This window comes from Mya arenaria, chromosome 1 (assembly GCF_026914265.1).
Source record: "Mya arenaria isolate MELC-2E11 chromosome 1, ASM2691426v1".
NCBI lineage: Eukaryota > Metazoa > Mollusca > Bivalvia > Myida > Myidae > Mya > Mya arenaria.
In genome coordinates this window covers 22,389,834-22,408,500 of record NC_069122.1, presented here as the reverse complement: position 1 = coordinate 22,408,500, position 18,667 = coordinate 22,389,834, and the positions used below count along the sequence as shown (strand labels likewise).

The 18,667-nt window shown below is 36.1% G+C and overlaps 1 protein-coding gene and 1 long non-coding RNA gene across 5 annotated transcripts in view; one reads left to right on the top strand and one right to left on the bottom strand.

The window, feature by feature from the left end:
* Nucleotides 1–18,667, top strand: part of LOC128232845 (uncharacterized) — a 383,378-nt gene that overhangs the window by 215,452 nt on the left and 149,259 nt on the right. The window lies entirely within an intron of this gene.
* The window catches only part of LOC128232867 (uncharacterized), a 48,907-nt gene that overhangs the window by 12,097 nt on the left and 18,143 nt on the right, over nucleotides 1–18,667 (bottom strand). Inside the window, exon 2 of the long non-coding RNA XR_008260577.1 lies at nucleotides 3,176–3,535. This is a non-coding gene — a long non-coding RNA (uncharacterized LOC128232867). The remainder of the gene's footprint in view (nucleotides 1–3,175; nucleotides 3,536–18,667) is intronic.

The window sequence follows — 18,667 nt, the reverse complement described above, 5'->3', positions numbered from 1 at the left end:
TCTGATGTGGCTTTTTAAGTTTGCATTAAGGCTAAACTCTGTTTTTGCCATGAAAGCATGACTGAGTAAAATTTTGCCATCTTTTTAAATGTCATAGTATTGCTAAAGATTAATTTCCACTATATACCATATAAGGAGTTTATTGTTTATAGAAATATACTGAATCACAACACCATCTGCTGTTTAAGATAACGCTACTATTGCGTCAGAAGCAAGTTAAGTGCTATTAATATGGAGATGTAATGTCAGTATATACCATATTTATTAGCGCCATCAGTGCCCACCATAATTGTGAACCATAGGAGATGCATTGATTTACCATTAATTTGCAGATAGCCCATTAGGTCGGCAGAACTTTGTACATGAATCTTTTGTACCTTCCATTTGCATCAAGGCAGTACATGGTTTCAATTGGTAGCAATTTAATGAGGGTTCTAGATTGCCATAGAAATGATAGTCAAAATAAATAGACAGACAGAAGCAATTAATAGAATGATGATTACGGTATGATGAAATAATATTACCGAATTTGCATCATGCCACATGAAAGCTGATGGTTTAATTAGAAAAAATCTAATAATTATAGTTGAAGGTTTGCAGTATTGCATACGGTGATGAAAATAATGGTTGAGGGGTTGCGGTATTGTGTACGGTGGTGGAAATAATGGTTGAGGGGTTGCGGTATTGTGTACGGTGGTGAAAATAATGGTTGAGGGGTTGCGGTATTGTGTACGGTGGTGGAAATAATGGTTGCGGTTTTGTGTATGGTGGTGGAAATAATGGTTGAAGGGTTGCCGTTTTGTGTATGGTGGTGGAAATAATGGTTGAAGGGTTGCAGTATTGTGTATGGTGGTGAAAATATTGGTTGAAGGGTTGCAGTATTGTGTATGGTGGGTGAAATAATGGTTGAAGGGTTGCAGTATTGTGTATGATGGGTGAAATAAGGGTTGAAGGGTTGCAGTATTGTGTATGGTGGTGGAAATAAGGGTTGAAGGGTTGCAGTATTGTGTATGATGGGTGAAATAAGGGTTGGAGGGTTGCAGTATTGTGTATGGTGGTGGAAATAATGGTTGAAGGGTTGCCGTTTTGTGTATGATGGGTGAAATAAGGGTTGGAGGGTTGCAGTATTGTGTATGGTGGGTGAAATAATGGTTGAAGGGTTGCCGTTTTGTGTATGGTGGTGGAAATAAGGGTTGAAGGGTTGCAGTATTGTGTATGGTGGAAATAATGGTTGAAGGGTTGCAGTATTGTGTATGATGGGTGAAATAAGGGTTGAAGGGTTGCCGTTTTGTGTATGGTGGTGGAAATAATGGTTGAAGGGTTGCGGTATTATGCATGGTGGTGGAAATAATGGTTGAGATATTGTGTATGCTGATGGCAATAATGGTTGAAATATTATGTATGGTGATGGCAATGTAAGGCTAGGATGGATGCTGAAGTATATGTATAATGATTGTCTCTAAGTAACATTGATTTCCCCCCTGAACCATTTCTTGCCTAGCTTTTCACTTTCTCTCCAATTTTCATGTCTTAATGGAATCCTACACAAACTCTCACATTATTTAATTCTAGTGTAAAAAGTGATTTAAAGTGACTGGGTTTTTTTTTTGGTTTTTTTCTTAAGTTCTTTATTGATCTCTACAATACTATGAATTTAATTAAATTTATAGAAATAGTTCTTAAATGGTCCTTTTCTGGAACCCATTTACATAAGGGTTATTGTTGGGATTTTTAATATATCTTATGCCAAGCAATTGAACTTTCTAACCTTTCTTGAAAAATAATATGTTTAGGAAAAAAAAGCGTTAGATTTAGGTTTGTTTAATTGTGTGGAAGTTACAAATGAACTTTTCTTGGCAAAACATACGCATTTTAAACAATTACAATGCACCTTGGGAAACTCCAGTGTTTGTGCGGGTGATTTTTTATGGAAAAATGTACAAATATAGAACATTAATTTAGATAGAATCCAATTGAGAAACAACATTTACATTGGAGACACCATATCAGAAATGGACATAGTAAGAGTTGCTCTGGTATTGACAGGGTGGGCATGCAGGTGGAGGTGGGAAATGAAATATTAGATTTCTGGGCATTGTATTCCATATGAATTCAGTTCGGTCACATAATTCTATGTGCACATTGTATGGTAAACCATGCGCAAACTGTCCAGTGTTCCATGTGCATGCAGTACGGAAAACCATGTGCATGCTCTTCAGTATACCATGTGTTCTATGTGCACATTTTACAGTATGCCATGTCCACTCTGTATGGTATTCCATGTGCAGGCTGTACAGTATTCTATGTGCACATTGTACAGTATGCCATGTCCACTCTGTATAGTATACCATGTGCAGGCTGTAGGGTATTCATGTCCACGCAGTACAGTATACCATGTGCACGCTGTCCATTATTCCATGTTCACACTGTCCAGTTTACCATGTACTTGCTGTAAGGTATTCCATGTGAACACTGTCTGGTATACCATGTGCACGCTGTACAGTATTCCATGTGATCTCTGTACGTTATTCCATGTGCATGCTGTACAGTATTCCATGTGATCTCTGTACGTTATTCCATGTGCTCACTGTACAGTATTCCATTTGCACGCTGTGCAGTATTCCATGTGATCTCTGTACAGTATTCCATGTGAACCCTGTCTGGTATACCATGACTGTGCACGCTGTACAGTATTCCATGTGATCTCTGTACAGTATTCCATCTGCTTTCTGTACAGTATTTCATGTGCACGCTGTACTGTATACCATGTGCAAGCTGTACAGTATTCCATGTGCAGGCTGTACGGTATTCCAGGTGCACTCTTTACAGTATTCCATGTGCACTCTGTACGTTATTCCATGTGCAAGGTGCCTGCTTAAAGCAAAATATACAAAAACTTACAACTTTATAATACAGCCTTTTGTTGTAATTGCATTGCTTTTGTATCTGTAAATGTGAAAAAGAATTTTGACTATTAAAGTAAAGTTGTGAGATATTATTTCTACATCAAAATATGACTTTTTGTGATCTCTTTGTGTACATATGGAATATAGTTTCTGTTTTAACATGCAGATGAAGAAAACAGAACGGTACAGCTTGCACATGGAATATCAGCCTTAATGTGGAATACAGTTGTATTAGGAGTTGTGAACTGCTTTTTTTCTTGATTACTTACCGAGTCCCCTCAGGAATATTCCAGTAGAGGAGATATGAATTTAGCGAAGTGTCATATTCTATTCCAATCTTTCTGTCAGGAGATTTGCATGTGCCATTGACATGAACCGTGTAGCCTGTCCAGAGCTTTGTAATCAAATCCATGCACTAAAAGTGTAATAATTTGCAGGGACAATTCCCTGCCAGCACTGCAGGCCTGGCAAAGTACATGGCAGGCGTTTATAAGCGTCTCTGCCTCACATTGTCAATTATCCAATTTATTCCCTCATCCTGTATTCTTGGTGACAATGAGGATGCTTATTTATATGCAAATTGCCTTCAACAAAGTTGAGCTGCTGAATCAGGCTTTAGATGCTGCTCTCTGGAAAATCAGAAAATCTGTTTATGAAATGTGGAACATTGAATAAGAAACTTTTCTTGGTATTTCTTGATTATATTTGGGGAATTTTAGGCAAAATATGGAGTTCACAGTAGGTGTTGGTGTATACTAAATTATTGTTCGCGAAAGGAATGAGGAATACAGAAATTATTCATAAAAGAAGTGTCTCTCAAGTCATTTAATTATTTGAGGTAACTAAAACAAGAAGAGGGACATTTTAAATACTCAAATGGCCTTTGATAGTTGCTGCTGCAATTCTGCTGGTACTCATTGGGCCAACACTGAGAGTATTGATTGGAAAAGGTCTTGTGTGGTTAAGGTTCAAGACCTCCAGTAATCTTTTAAAGGATTTATTTTTTGAAAAAGTAATGTACAGTGGAATAACAAATGGAAAGTCATAACAGATGGAAACCTTGCTGTGAAAATACATATGATATAAGCAAACTTTTCTTCTCTGTAGTTGACTCTTAGATTACATTAAATATATTCATCTGGCTACACTGGTACTTGGCTATAATGATACCTGGCTACATGTGTAGTTATACTTGAGGTATTTGGCTACATTGGTTGCTACATTGCAAGAACCTGGCTACAATGGTAGCTACATTGCAGGGACCCAACTACATTGGTAGCTACATTGCAAGAACCTGACTTCATTGCAGGAACCTGGCTACATTGGTAGTTATATTGCAGGAACCTGACTACATTAGTAGCCACATTGCAAGAACCTGCTACATTGGTAGCTACATTGCAGGAACCTAGCTACATTGCATGAATCTGACTACCTTGAGAGCCACATTGCAAGAACCTAGCTACATTGATAGCTACGTTGCAAGAACCTGACTTCATTGCAGGAACCTGGCTACATTGGTAGCTACATTGCAGTAACCTGGCTACATTGGTAGCTACATTGCAGGAACTTGTCTACATTGGTAGCAACATTGCAAGAACCTGTCTACATTTCAGGAACCTGGCTACATTGGTAGCTACATTGCATGAACCTGGCTACATTGGTAGCCACATTGCAAGAACCTGGCTACATTGGTAGCTACATTGCATGAACCTGGCTACATTGGTAGCTACATTGCAAGAACCTGGCTACATTGCAAGAACTCAGATACATTGGTAGCTACATTGCAAGAACCTGGCTACATTGGTTGCTACATTGTAAGAACCTGGCTACTATGTTGCATGTACCTGGCTACATTTGTAGCTACATTGCAAGACCACACTTACATTGGTAGCTACATTGCAAGAACCTGGCTACATTGGTAGCTACATTGCAAATACCTGGCTACATGTGTAGTTATATTTGAGGTACCTGGCTACATTGGTAGCTACTGTGCAGGACCCTGGCTATATTGGTAGCTACATTACAGGATCCTGGTTATATTGGTAGCTCCATTGGTACCAGGCTACACTGGTAGGAACATTGCAGGAACATGACTATATTGGTAGCTACATTGCATGACCCTGGGTTCATTGGTAGTTAAATTGGTACCAGGCTAATTGGTAGCTACATTGCAGGAACCTGGCTACATTGGTAGCTACATTGCAGGTATCTGGCTACATTGATACCTTGCTACATTTGCACCGGGCTACATTTGCAAGTGACTGTGCATGGGTTGCTACCATGCAGATACATGGCTACATTGTGGCTACATTGGTACCTGGCTACATTGGTTTCTGGCTACATTGATTCCTGGCTTCATTGGTAGTTACATTGCAAGTACCTGGCTACATTAGTAGCTACATTGGTTCCTGGCTACATTGGTAGATACATTGATGCCTGGCTACATTAATAAGTTTTCTATCATTATTGGAAACAAAAGGCACTTCAGTCAGACCATTTTGCTAAAAGAATTATATATCTTGATGTTGCTCATTTTTCACTTAATGGGAATGAAGCATTTTACTAACATGATGGGCTGTGCTCTGGAAAGGTTAAATGTTATTGAAAGGGAAGATTTATGTAAAGGTGGTTGCTGCCAGGAGATTTCAATTGAAACCTAAGGTATGTGCATCTTTTCACTCTTGTTTTCCTAAATATTTACCTTGGATTCTTATTGATTATTTCTATTTTCTGAGGTGAGTTCCTACTAATAAAGAGTTATAGAAGCAGTGTTGAAATATTTTAAAGACATGATTTTGTGTTTATTGACTTATCCTGCTAGTTTAAATAGTATTGTCTCTGTATACTTGATATAAAACATCATAGGTCTTATTCTGATGAAGTGTACAAATACCTTTGAAAAGGTTGCCTTATTATATTCGGTTTTAAAAGATGAAAGACTACATAAATCCATATTGACAAGATTCTTTATTATACATATTAAATTGTATTGGAATGGGATTCATCTCTGTTGGCTCATTTTTTATTTTTTTATTTAAAAAAAAATGTTTACCATAAATGGCAATATGTCCTATCACAGTTCCTGTACTCTCTGAGTACAGTTTTGAAGTAATTTTCATTCAAGTGAATGATAAGTTGATAATTTTCAATTTTGTATTTCATTGCCTAAAATTATATTATTGCAGTGTTACACATTACTAACAATGTTTGTGCTATATATTCTATAAACTATACTGAATTTCTATTATCTGAAAAACTCCCCTTTGCCATATGGTGTGGATCAGACCTGGTGCAGGAGAAGGCTTTACTGCCTCTTTATCAACTCCACCAAGGTTCTAATCTCAAAGTAAATGGGTTCTAGACAACAATGGATTCAGATTTCATTTTCTCTTTATACAACATGTATAGCAACTTGTTTGGTAACACTTACCTTTCCTGCTCATATCATAATACCAAGAACAATGAAATGCTTTATTCTGGTTTGACCTGGGAGGCTGAGTAATTAAAATTCATATAAAATGTGTTAAATTAATCGTACATTGTTTTTGTTAAAAGTTTCATGATGAAATTTTTGAAACAATAAAGAACATTGTAAAGAAAGAAATACATGTTTGTCATTCCTCAACATGCTTTTATAACAGATAACACACAACCAATTTTATAATACAATTTGAACAGCTTGTCGTGTTGTTGTGTATATATCTTTAAAACATGACAACATTATTTATAGAGAAGCATAGCAGACAATATTTTCAGCAGTCTGGTGGTACCAATATAGTTACTCCCCTTTGATAATATGTTTTAAAGCTTTAGACTTTGCTTATGTTTTTATGGTTGACCCAACAGCAGGCACTGACAGACATTAATGCTAATGTAACATAAAAATAGTTAAAGCCAAGACTTGATGCTATCATAAACAGAATTTTATTAGTTTCATGTAACCTTGAATAACTTTGGTATTGTATCACCATTTGCAACAAATGAATAGTACTGTTAAAAACATGCAACTGTAATAAAGAAGTTATATGATAATTGAGAAATAAGTAGACAGTAATAGTATATTAATGAAATGAAGTAAACATATCACAATATACACATTGACTGGACAAAAGTAGTCATGTGGTGAATGACTGGACGAGAGTAGTCACATGGTGCTTGACTGGACGAGAATAGTCACCTGGTGCTTGACTGGACGAGAGTAGTCACGTGGTGTTTGACTGGACGAGAGTAGTCATGTTGTTAATGTTAAAGTCTCTTCAATCGTCGTAATCCCCCTATCCCTATGCATTTAATGTTACAATGCATGCCCCTTTCAATCGTTTCTAAAGGGTTTTCGTTGCTTTGATTAGATATCATACGATAGGAAAGTATAATACACCATATATATAATTTCCTTTTATGAACATACACGTTTTGTTTAAGGAAATTCATTTTTTACAAACAACTTCAGCAATAATTCCATTCAAAATGCACAGCTTATCACGTCAGTCGACGTATCATCGACCCCCATGTAATTAAAGTTATAATGCATGCCCCTTTCAATCACTTCTAAAGGGTTTTTTGGTGCTTTGATTATATATCATACGTTACGCAAGTTTTATGAACATACACGTTTAAATTGTTTAAGGAAAATGATTTGATTTTACGAACAACTTTAGCAATAATTCCTTTCAAAATGCAGAGCTTATCAGATGGTCGTTTTCCCGTGGTGAGGACAAACATGTGGTCAGTTAATGTATGTAGAACATATTTTTAGATTATCGGAAATTGTCAGTTCTAAGAATGGGAATATGATTGTGCTTTTTCAAGTTTTATTGATAAATAAATGTTATTTATGTTTTATGTAAGTATCTGTGTAGAAATAGCACTAGTGCTGTTATGAATGCTTCGCACTCTTTGGATGTTTAACAGGTTAAATCCGAAACACTTTGCTTCACCAAACGTATGCATAACTAACTGTCGTATCAGGGCTTGTCTGCTAAAATAAATTAAAAGCCTACTGTCTAAAACTATGCCAAGAATACACTGGAACGAAGCTTTTACACAAAAAAATTGAAAACATCTTATTAGGAAATCATAGAATGAATAGTATTTTGTTATTGTATAGCAGGCAAATCATAGTATTTAAAGTATTGGCAACGCCAAACCCAAGTTACAACTATTTTGACTTTCAGACAATCGTTTTTGTTTCTTATCTCATAAAAGTAATATAAAAAATACACGTTTACAAATAAGCGTGCTTCAGGGTCACGCCAGGTTATAATAACAAACTCTGCAGACGATGGGACACTTGCAGTCAGTAATAATTTCTAGAACATCTTGGGCTAAACTCAGAGTGAATATTACCTTCCTTCCAGAGCCTACATTATTTTGACCCACATTAATCTTATAAATATAGCGATCTAAAAATAAAACACCGGGTTACAGAAATACAGCGCGGAAATAGCCGAACAAGCGAGAACTCATACTCGGACTGCAATACAACTAATCTATTTTTATAGTTTCGACATCATTCTGCTAAACATAGAGCGCATTGAGACAAAAAAATGGGTTAAAACGACATGAAAAGAAGTAGTTCTTTGGATTTTGCGGTCTTAAGACTACCTGCGCACATGCGTAGATAGTCTAAAAACGTATGGCAATATTTCATGATCCAGATTTAGCATATCGCAATCTACATCACGATCTGTTTTATGGCAATTGTTACAACCTTAATTGTACACATTGACTGGATGAGAGCCGTCAAGTGGTATTTAATTGAAACCGATAAAAAAACACCTATTTTTATATTTTGTTTGTCATTTATTTCCAATAAATTTGTTTATTTTACAAACTTATTTATGGTGCCCTTTGATGCTTTGGATCAATGGTCTTTCTTGTTATTTATTTGGACGTCTTTATGGAAAGTCTAGTACATCAAGCCTAGTGTACTGGCCAAACATAAAAAAATTATAAAGGCTTCCAAATAAGTGATAATATATAAAATCGTTGAACTCATTTTTGTTACCTGATAAGGCACTACCCTTCCAATAGAGCATTTTTTCGCCCCAAACGCCTAATATACACGCCTAAGAAACTGAAGTAATATGAATACATACAGGTTTTATGTTTTCGCATTCCAACATGTCTAGTGTTTGACATATTGCTTTTAAGCTCAAATATGTTATTACTGAAATCTGTTTTGGGTAAAACATTATTATACTGCATCTAAGGTAGTGTTGTTTTTCCAAGAAAATATTATAAGGGTGTGTCTGTCACTGATGAATAACAATACCATTTTCATTGTTTATTAGAAATTATCAGGCCAAAATATATTTTGATAAGTGAGCTCCTTGACTAACCGAGGAGCGTTGTAATCTACGTGCAAAGCTGTGGGTTTTTTTGTTTTTTGTTTTAGGACATTCATAGTATTAATAGTCAGTTTCAAAACGGAACACATTTTCGCATTTTCAAATATTGTGTAATCATGAAGCAGATACCCGCGTTCTTACAGCTCTGTCATAGAAGTCATACAATAATACAACAGGCTCTTTCGTTTCAAATTTGATGTGTATAGCCAATATATAAGCAATTTAACCAATAGGTACAGCTTGTAAAACATTGATCAATATGGAATTTAAAAGTAAAATATTTTGAAAAGTACTGCAATCCAATTGGTTCAAAAATGATTTCAACCCATACAGAAGCATAATGAGGATCAACACTGCACAGATATCATAAAAAACCTGTTTTAAACATCAAAGTGGTTCGATCAATAGTTGATGAGGTTAACAGTTGCATATATTGATTACTTCGAAATGGATCCTTTTAGTTTTGTCTGCGAACCATGGCAGACACATAGCCATTACAGATAGCCATTACGTTGTCTTGCTGCATCGGCTTTATTCTCACACTTTCATTTCCAATCAATATTTTATAACAACATATTGTAAAGCTTTCAAACTTGGTATACACATTGGTCATGGCCAGTAGATGTTCCCTATTGATTTTGGCGTGAGTAGGTTAAGGACATAGATACCTTAACTAGAAAAAATATCAGGTGACACACCTGATATATAGTACTCTAAATCTTCCTCAACATTTTGTCTAAATTGTAATGGTTAGTTCTTTAAAGAAACATTGACCATTAAAGATTGACCACTCCAATTGTCATTGTGTTGACCACTTTTTGCTCGCCTTTCTTGTTAGTGATTATTTGATATATAGAATTCTCATGCAAGTCATATATCAAATAAACATATGAAAAGGAGTTGTTTGATCTATTACTTGTTTTATCAGACATAAAAAAATACATCTTGTCAAAACTGTGTACAACAATATTTAGTTTTCATGAGAGGCAGTTGGGTGTAACCTCATAAAAAGATAACTTGTAATTGATAATGAGTTGCTGTGAGCACTTAGATAGATTTACCTAGCCTTCCTTGCCCATAGTTGGATGTGCTCTCCCTCCCAGCAAATTTCATACTTATTCAAGCAACTATACAAAGACAACAAAATTAATGAAAAGATAATAGATGTACTGTCCCAAAGCTAAATGCACATCCGTTTGATAAAGTTTGTAGTTAAAGGGTGATGTATACAGAAACACAGCACTATTTCATGAAAAATGAAACAAACATTTCTTAGTTATGCATCGTTAAGTAAGTAAAGATATTCAATATTAGATTTATTGAAAGAACTTTCTAGAATTGATAAAAACAATCCTTGTTTAGAAGACCAAAATTAAACGCTAACTTCCTTAGTGTTGATTGAGTGCAAGATGCCTCTATACTAGCCAGCATGCATGAGTGATGATCGAGTGCAAGATGCCTCTATACTAGCCAGCATGCATGAGTGATGATCGAGTGCAAGATGCCTCTATACTAGCCAGCATGCATGAGTGATGAACGAGTGCATGGCGCCTCTATACTAGCCAGCATGCATGAGTGATGATCGAGTGCAAGATGCCTCTATACTAGCCAGCATGCATGAGTGATGATCGAGTGCAAGGCGCCTCTATACTAGCCAGCATGCATGAGTGATGAACGAGTGCAAGATGCCTCTATACTAGCCAGCATGCATGAGTGATGAACGAGTGCAAGATGCCTCTATACTAGCCAGCATGCATGAGTGATGATCGAGTGCAAGATGCCTCTATACTAGCCAGCATGCATGAGTGATGATCGAGTGCAAGATGCCTCTATACTAGCCAGCATGCATGAGTGATGATCGAGTGCAAGGCGCCTCTATACTAGCCAGCATGCATGAGTGATGATCGAGTGCAAGGCGCCTCTATACTAGCCAGCATGCATGAGTGATGATCGAGTGCAAGATGCCTCTATACTAGCCAGCATGCATGAGTGATGATCGAGTGCAAGATGCCTCTATACTAGCCAGCATGCATGAGTGATGATCGAGTGCAAGATGCCTCTATACTAGCCAGCATGCATGAGTGATGATCGAGTGCAAGATGCCTCTATACTAGCCAGCATGCATGAGTGATGAACGAGTGCAAGGCGCCTCTATACTAGCCAGCATGCATGAGTGATGAACGAGTGCAAGGCGCCTCTATACTAGCCAGCATGCATGAGTGATGATCGAGTGCAAGGCGCCTCTATACTAGCCAGCATGCATGAGTGATGATCGAGTGCAAGGCGCCTCTATACTAGCCAGCATGCATGAGTGATGAACGAGTGCAAGGCGCCTCTATACTAGCCAGCATGCATGAGTGATGATCGAGTGCAAGGCGCCTCTATACTAGCCAGCATGCATGAGTGATGATCGAGTGCAAGGCGCCTCTATACTAGCCAGCATGCATGAGTGATGATCGAGTGCAAGGCGCCTCTATACTAGCCAGCATGCATGAGTGATGATCGAGTGCAAGATGCCTCTATACTAGCCAGCATGCATGAGTGATGATCAAGTGCAAGGTGCCTCTATACTAGCCAGCATGCATGAGTGATGATCGAGCGCAAGATGCCTCTATACTAGCCAGCATGCATGAGTGATGATCGAGCGCAAGATGCCTCTATACTAGCCAGCATGCATGAGTGATGATCGAGTGCAAGGTGCCTCTATACTAGAGTGCATGGCTGAGCCATGGTTGTACACATTAAAGAATGAAGGTAGTATTCACTTCTTTTCTTATGATTTTTCAACTTACACAGAAAAAATCCACCCGTAAGAATGAACCAATTGGGAGTCAAGTTTTATCACAGAAAGTTGTAGGCTGGTTGTGAGATCCCTTCACATCTGATATTAACCTCACTTCACTTCAGGTATAGTGATGTATTGAGAGAGCAAATTTAACAATGTTATGTGTCCTAATGTTCACCTTTCCTCTCTCCATATCCCTATAGTACTAAAATGGAGTTTATCTCTGGTAAATTAAATGGGTTTTAAATCAATTGTCTGCAAACCATTATTTCCAGGCCATGGAAACTGATCCCATGTTTTAGCAAGAGTCTGAGTAAGACTATGTCTCCCGAGGGCCTTCCTCATGTAAGTAATGGCAGGGATGGATAATTAATTTTCATCTACTTTGGGGATTAGTCAGGGCAAGTCTTTGTTTGCTGCAAGCTTGTTTTTCTGACATTAATGGGGTGTATGAATTTATCTGGTGTAAGAAAGATGAGGAGTATGGCCTGTACTTGTTTAGAAATCAACCTTGCACAATTATAGTACTGAATCCTTCTACAGACCATAATGGTTTTAAGAGTACCGAGTGGGGTGTATAATACATCACAGTTACATTTCCTCATCAACATTGCATTGTGCATATATACTGGTAAGTAGTGAAACATTTAAAGACTATTAAGGTTTAAAGGATAGTTGGTGAGGTGTATACATGTAGTCCCAACGTTATTTTTCTGTGCACAGACAACATTGCATAGATATTAAACTTTCTAAAGGTCATGAAGATTTGAAAAGTGGTGGGTAATAAGTGTATATTCCCAAAGGCATATGTGCACATTGCAGGTAATAAACATTGAATAGATGTTGCATTTATAAGCAATGTTGTTTGAAAGACAGTGTGTATGATGTACTTTCCCTATGAGATTTTGACATATTGAGAGATATATAATAAAATACTATCAGCATTGTGATTATGAAAATCATTGATGTTTTCATTTATTTTCAAATGATTTACTTAGTATTGATATTGGTCACATTGTGCAAAGCATTTCTGAGGAAAGAATCAAATCACAAAGGAAATTAATTAGCAGGTAGTGTGTTAATTATTGATTGGCTTCAAACTGAATGATGTTTCTTGTGCACCCTCATGTCCATGTTAGAAACTTCTTGAAGATTGTTTTAGGTTATTATCTTGGCTGGGATGTTGGCCCAGTTCTGGCTGTATTGATCATCAATTAAGACAATTTATCACTTCTCAAATGAAATCCTTATCAGTGACTGCTTTATTCCAAACCTTGACAGATCTGTGTTCCATGTTTGTACAAAATGGGTAAAATCAATTTCCAAGTGTGGATATTACAGGCTTCAGGTATTTCCTGTTGATGGGGTATCTTGTTTCTCTTTTAGAATAATACTTTGTTAATTTAGGAAAACATGGTCAATGAGCTGGAACATTCTCCAAAATGATATATACATGTTGGTGCTAGGTTCAATGTTTTATTCCCTTTTATAGGCATTAGTTTTAGTCTGAAAGAGACCTACATGTATGTCCACACTTGATGGTTGGGCAGGAGTAGACTCAGGTATCTGTCAGTGCCATGGCGTCCTGAGAAAGACCATCTGCTTTGATTTGTAATTGACCTTTCTCAATAAATGACACTGGCGCTGTTCCAAGTAAATTGTTTGAAACCTGTATTAATTTCACTCTCAGTATTAATTTCACTCTCGTAGATCTAAATACTGCTTTGGTGGTTGTATTTGCATTAAAGATTTTTTTCTCAGCCTTTGTCTTTGAAGCATCTCATTTGTTAATCAAGCTGTATTGCATTTTTCTTTGATGTGTATTTAGGTTATAATAATTAAAATATAAGATCTATATTAAATATAAGTTACACAAGGATGTATAAGTCTTTAGTAGTGTGACTTTTATGCTTATCTTGTTTTCTTTAACAATGAATCTCATGACCTGAACGAATGGTTAACATTTTGATGTGGCCAATTGCACCAAATGAATCAGTACAACATTATTTTGACATGGGTTTATTGAGCTGGAAAATATGTATCAAAGTCTGAATTGCCCTGGATTTTGCAATTATTTTAATGCTTGATCTGTATGAATGTGTTTCTACAGGGACATGTATTTTGTATGCATTATATCATTTAACATAGTGTTATCCAGGCTCAAAGAGATGCAATTGAACAACTTTAACTTGCATATTATTAAGTAATTTATATTCCTGCCACACCCATAAGGTTTCTGGTTCATTATTTGATAGATGTGCAATTAGGATTAAGTAAATTTAGCATAAATAAATATAAATGCATGCTCTGACATGATCTAATGCAGGGTAATTATTTCCTCACTTGAGGTGTAACACAGTAAACTTGTTAATTTATTGATTGCTGAAGGGTGCAAATAAGCATGGCTGATAAGTCCTTGGAAATCAATGGAGAAGTAAGGAGTTAGCATATTTTGGTGAGGGGCTTATTAATAACTAGCAATTCCATCTGTAGACTAGCATTTTTAGGCGAGGGGCCAGTAGCAATTCCATCTGTAGGCTGTTCAGTACATCTCTCAAGTTATATTTAATACAAGTCTTCATAAATAAAGTGGACACTGGCAATTGTATCAGAATGTACACCTGTTGGAATTATACTCTGTTTATCCTTAGCACAAAATCACTAACTAGGAGAAATACTAGATAATTAGGTAGATAGGAAGACTGGCCTATCATTGTTTATCATGGAAAGTACAGGTGCATCGTGTCCAGTAATTGATATTTTCCCTCAGTAATTGGGCCTAGTTGATCATTGAATTTTACATCCATCCATCATGTACATACTGTATCCTAAACTGAAGGTTTTAATACCTAGTGGTGAATGTGTACTAGGTGGGCACACACTACCTACAACAGCATTTTATAACGCTGCTTTATGTACAGAAATGGTGATGAAGATTTGTTCATGGAAAATAATTGATAGTAAGTTTGATTGTTGTGATGTATGTACATAACTATGTTTAATCATCAGATGTTGGACTTTCAGAAACAGTGCAACCGTTTGTTGAAATTCATAATGAAATTCATTGGCAAATTTTTGGCAGATGAAGCTTTTGTTATATAAATCATGCTTTTGGCAAAAACTTCTTGGGCCATTAACCATAATATATGCAGTTACAAGTTGACTAATACAAGTGCTATGTGTTTGTGTGCAATTTGGTATTAATGTCAAATGGAGATATGTCAGGTCCTGTACTAATTGTACAACAGGTCATATCTGTGTAGTAGAGCATTGGAGGGGTTTTATTTTTATGGACTTAATTAGAATTCATTTTCAATGTAATGCCCTTGTTCAATAGTTTATTGCATCTTCATTGCTATGTTTAAGTGCAAGTTCACGAGCTGAATAGTTGAAGCATTATCTGTGTTTCTAGTGTATACCTTATAAACAATCACTTCACCTATACTATACAGCATGAGGACTGAATTTCAAACAAGTAGTGGCAATAAAGGCGGGTATTGTTTGGAGAAATTTATCTTGATTTTGCTATAAAATCCTTAGAGCTCTTTGTGTGGAAAACTCACTGTGTGCAAGTTGCAGGTTTAGACAGGCTGAAGTGTTTGACATTGTGGGAATGGTGGAAGGGAGAGATGATGGGAGAGAGAGAGAGAGAGAGGGTTGAGTCATTTGTAGTTCAACCACTGGTGTTACCACAATGCTCTTCTCCTTGATGCAGTCAAGTCTGTGGTCACACTGTATCAGTATTGAATTTGTGAAGTATTTGTGAAAGCTGTATGTAGTGTACAGAGGAAGACCTTTTGTGTATAATCAGACTAAACTGTTGAAAAACGAAAGGACAATTATTTATAATATATAAAGAGATTTATAGTATATAAAGAGAAAACAGTGAAGTCTCTTAAAGCTTGGTGGTTCAGAAAACAAATCTTTAAAATTCAGTGGAAAAGTTTAAACATTTCTTTCATGTGACAATACTTTATGTGCAGTGAAAGAATGTTGAGATAATTGTAGGTTTCAAGTCCAGTTTGAAATGTACCAATTTGAACATTGAGAGAAGTGCTTTGGAGAAACTAAGTCAGGAAATGAAACTGATTATACCTGAATGCAATGATGAATGAGTTAAAATGGTTCAAGTGTTCCAAGAAACGAGAAGGAAATCAATTAAGGCTGGATACATGAGGGAAACGCTAGCTGCTGGAATGAATTGGGGTAGGAGATCATTTTGTCTGTGAAATTAATTAGATATTTCTTCTCATAAAATGTGAAAATACTCATGTTTTTCTGTGCAGCTGATATAATTTATCTCTGATAGTTATTTTCCTTTGTTCACTTCTTTACAGTTTTCAGGTATATCTAATTTAATAAGATTAACAATACTTTTATGTGTTAAATAAGTGAAAAATATGTACTTGTTTATTCATTTTTATTAACACAGACAATATTTCAGACTTTGTATGCACGATGTAGTGATTTGTTACAATTTAAATGACCATTTTAGTGCAGATAAATCATTATTCCCAATTCTATATCAAAAGCCGGTATCTACATACCATAGAATTTATAGTATCTATAATGAACCATCGATTTTAGCAAACATGACTGCAGTCATTAATTCTCAATCTGCAATCAGTCATTTCACTGTAATTTACCAAATTGATAAAAGTAATGGGAAAGTAGGGAAGATAAGACTGAAATTGGGTGGTAACTCTAATTAGGGGAATATTTTCTCCTTGCAGGACAGGTTAAATCAAGTGGACATGTCAATATGCTACTGTGAGGGCGAGGGAACCCAGGAGATTTAAGTGTGAAATGGTGTGAAGTTTTAAATGTTTGCACTCCTGATTGTCTCAATTTCCCATTAATTTGAGTAACTAATGTGTCTGTATGTAGCGCTTGCCACTGTGTAGGTGTTGCAATAAAAAGAAACCCACCTATATATAAATGGCAATGAGAGTAAACATTCATTTCCACTTGATTTCATAGGTTCGGTAATTGTCTTAATTGAAACAGTAAGCTCATCAAAACTCATTTGTGGGCCAGGTATGGACGCAATTTATTTCTTTGCCTTTCAAATCGAAAAAAAGCAATTTGATTGTCTTGCAAATTTATCCAAATAGACTAAGCAAATGCAAAATACTTTCTAAACACAAACCACATCGAACATGAGTGGATTGTTTAAAAATTCACGGTCTTTGAAATACTGTCAGGGATTGTGTATAAGGATATGCTTCGCTAGTTTTTCATATAACCATGTTATTTTAGGATTTGAAGAAAATACATATTTGATGATGAAATACATATTTAATTTGTTATTGGAGATAATGTTAATGATACTGAAAAGAAAAAGAAAATGTTTTGTTGTTGTTTTTTTTTGCAAATATGAAATCAGGTGTTATTGGCAATTTATGAATGGTTACAGAGTGTGGTTGATATAGCATCCAGATTAGTTAGTGATTATTTTGCCACAATGATTTCAGTTATTATACCCCAGCAAAAATAGTTTTAAGGGGGGTATATATTGGAATCATCATACTGTGGGATGGTTAGTCTTTTTGGCATGTTTGTAAAGCGAACTCCTCCAACAGTTTAAGAGACATCCCTCTCCATACTTGGTACACATTGCAACCATGATGGGAAGTAGTGCATGACATATTTCACACACAAGAGTTATGTGACATTGAATTAGATTTTTACACTTTTGGGGATGTTGGAGGTTGTGGAGGGTACTCACCTCAGTGTATTCTACAGTTTGAAAGGAATCACTGATATTTGGCACACATTACCACCATGGTGGGTTACAGAGTGCCTGACATATTTTTTTGGTAACCTACATATACCGCAACTTTGTCTTGTGTGTCCTTGAATACAATTTTTACACTTTAGACTTTTTTGTTTCCACAGTTAAGTGGGTGGGGAAGGCAAAAAATGAAAATCTTTCAAAAGATCATGTTTAATTTTGTTTTCAGGAACAATATTTTTCAGGAGTAAAACACATATCCATGGGGACATGTTTTGCGGTAATAAGGAGTTGACCAAACTTTACGAAAGATTTTGGATCATAATGCATTTGCATTTTTTATTCGGAAAAGTCTGTTGACTTTTATAAGTGTTTTTTTGTGTCATAGTGCCCTAGACTACCCCAATCAACAATGTCTTGTGGTTTCTTGATGATATCTTTTCAAATAAGAAAGATATTCAATAAAATTGTGGGTTAAATTCATTTCCTGGTTATAAAAATGCTCGTACTGTATCTTTCTGAGAATAGCTGCAATCACCACAAAGTCACACTAGGGTAGTGTTGACTATTTTAATAAAAAAAAAACATTGAACCTTTTGCACTGTGGAAGGCCCTTAAGATTAGTTTAACTACCAGGTGTTTCAAGGGGGCGTGCGTGTGGGTGTAGTCATCACTTCTGTGATAGCTCTAGTTTTTTTGCCAGTTTATTGGTTTTTGTGAACATAATTAACATAATGACTGTATTTTTAACCAAGGAAAACCCTTAATGTATGTGTTATAGCTGGTCAAACGATCATGGTCTGAATTATAAATGAACATGTTGATTGACAAACTATGGAGAAAAAAAGCAAACTTTTCGTTATTTGTACGCTTTGAGTGAGTGAATCACTTG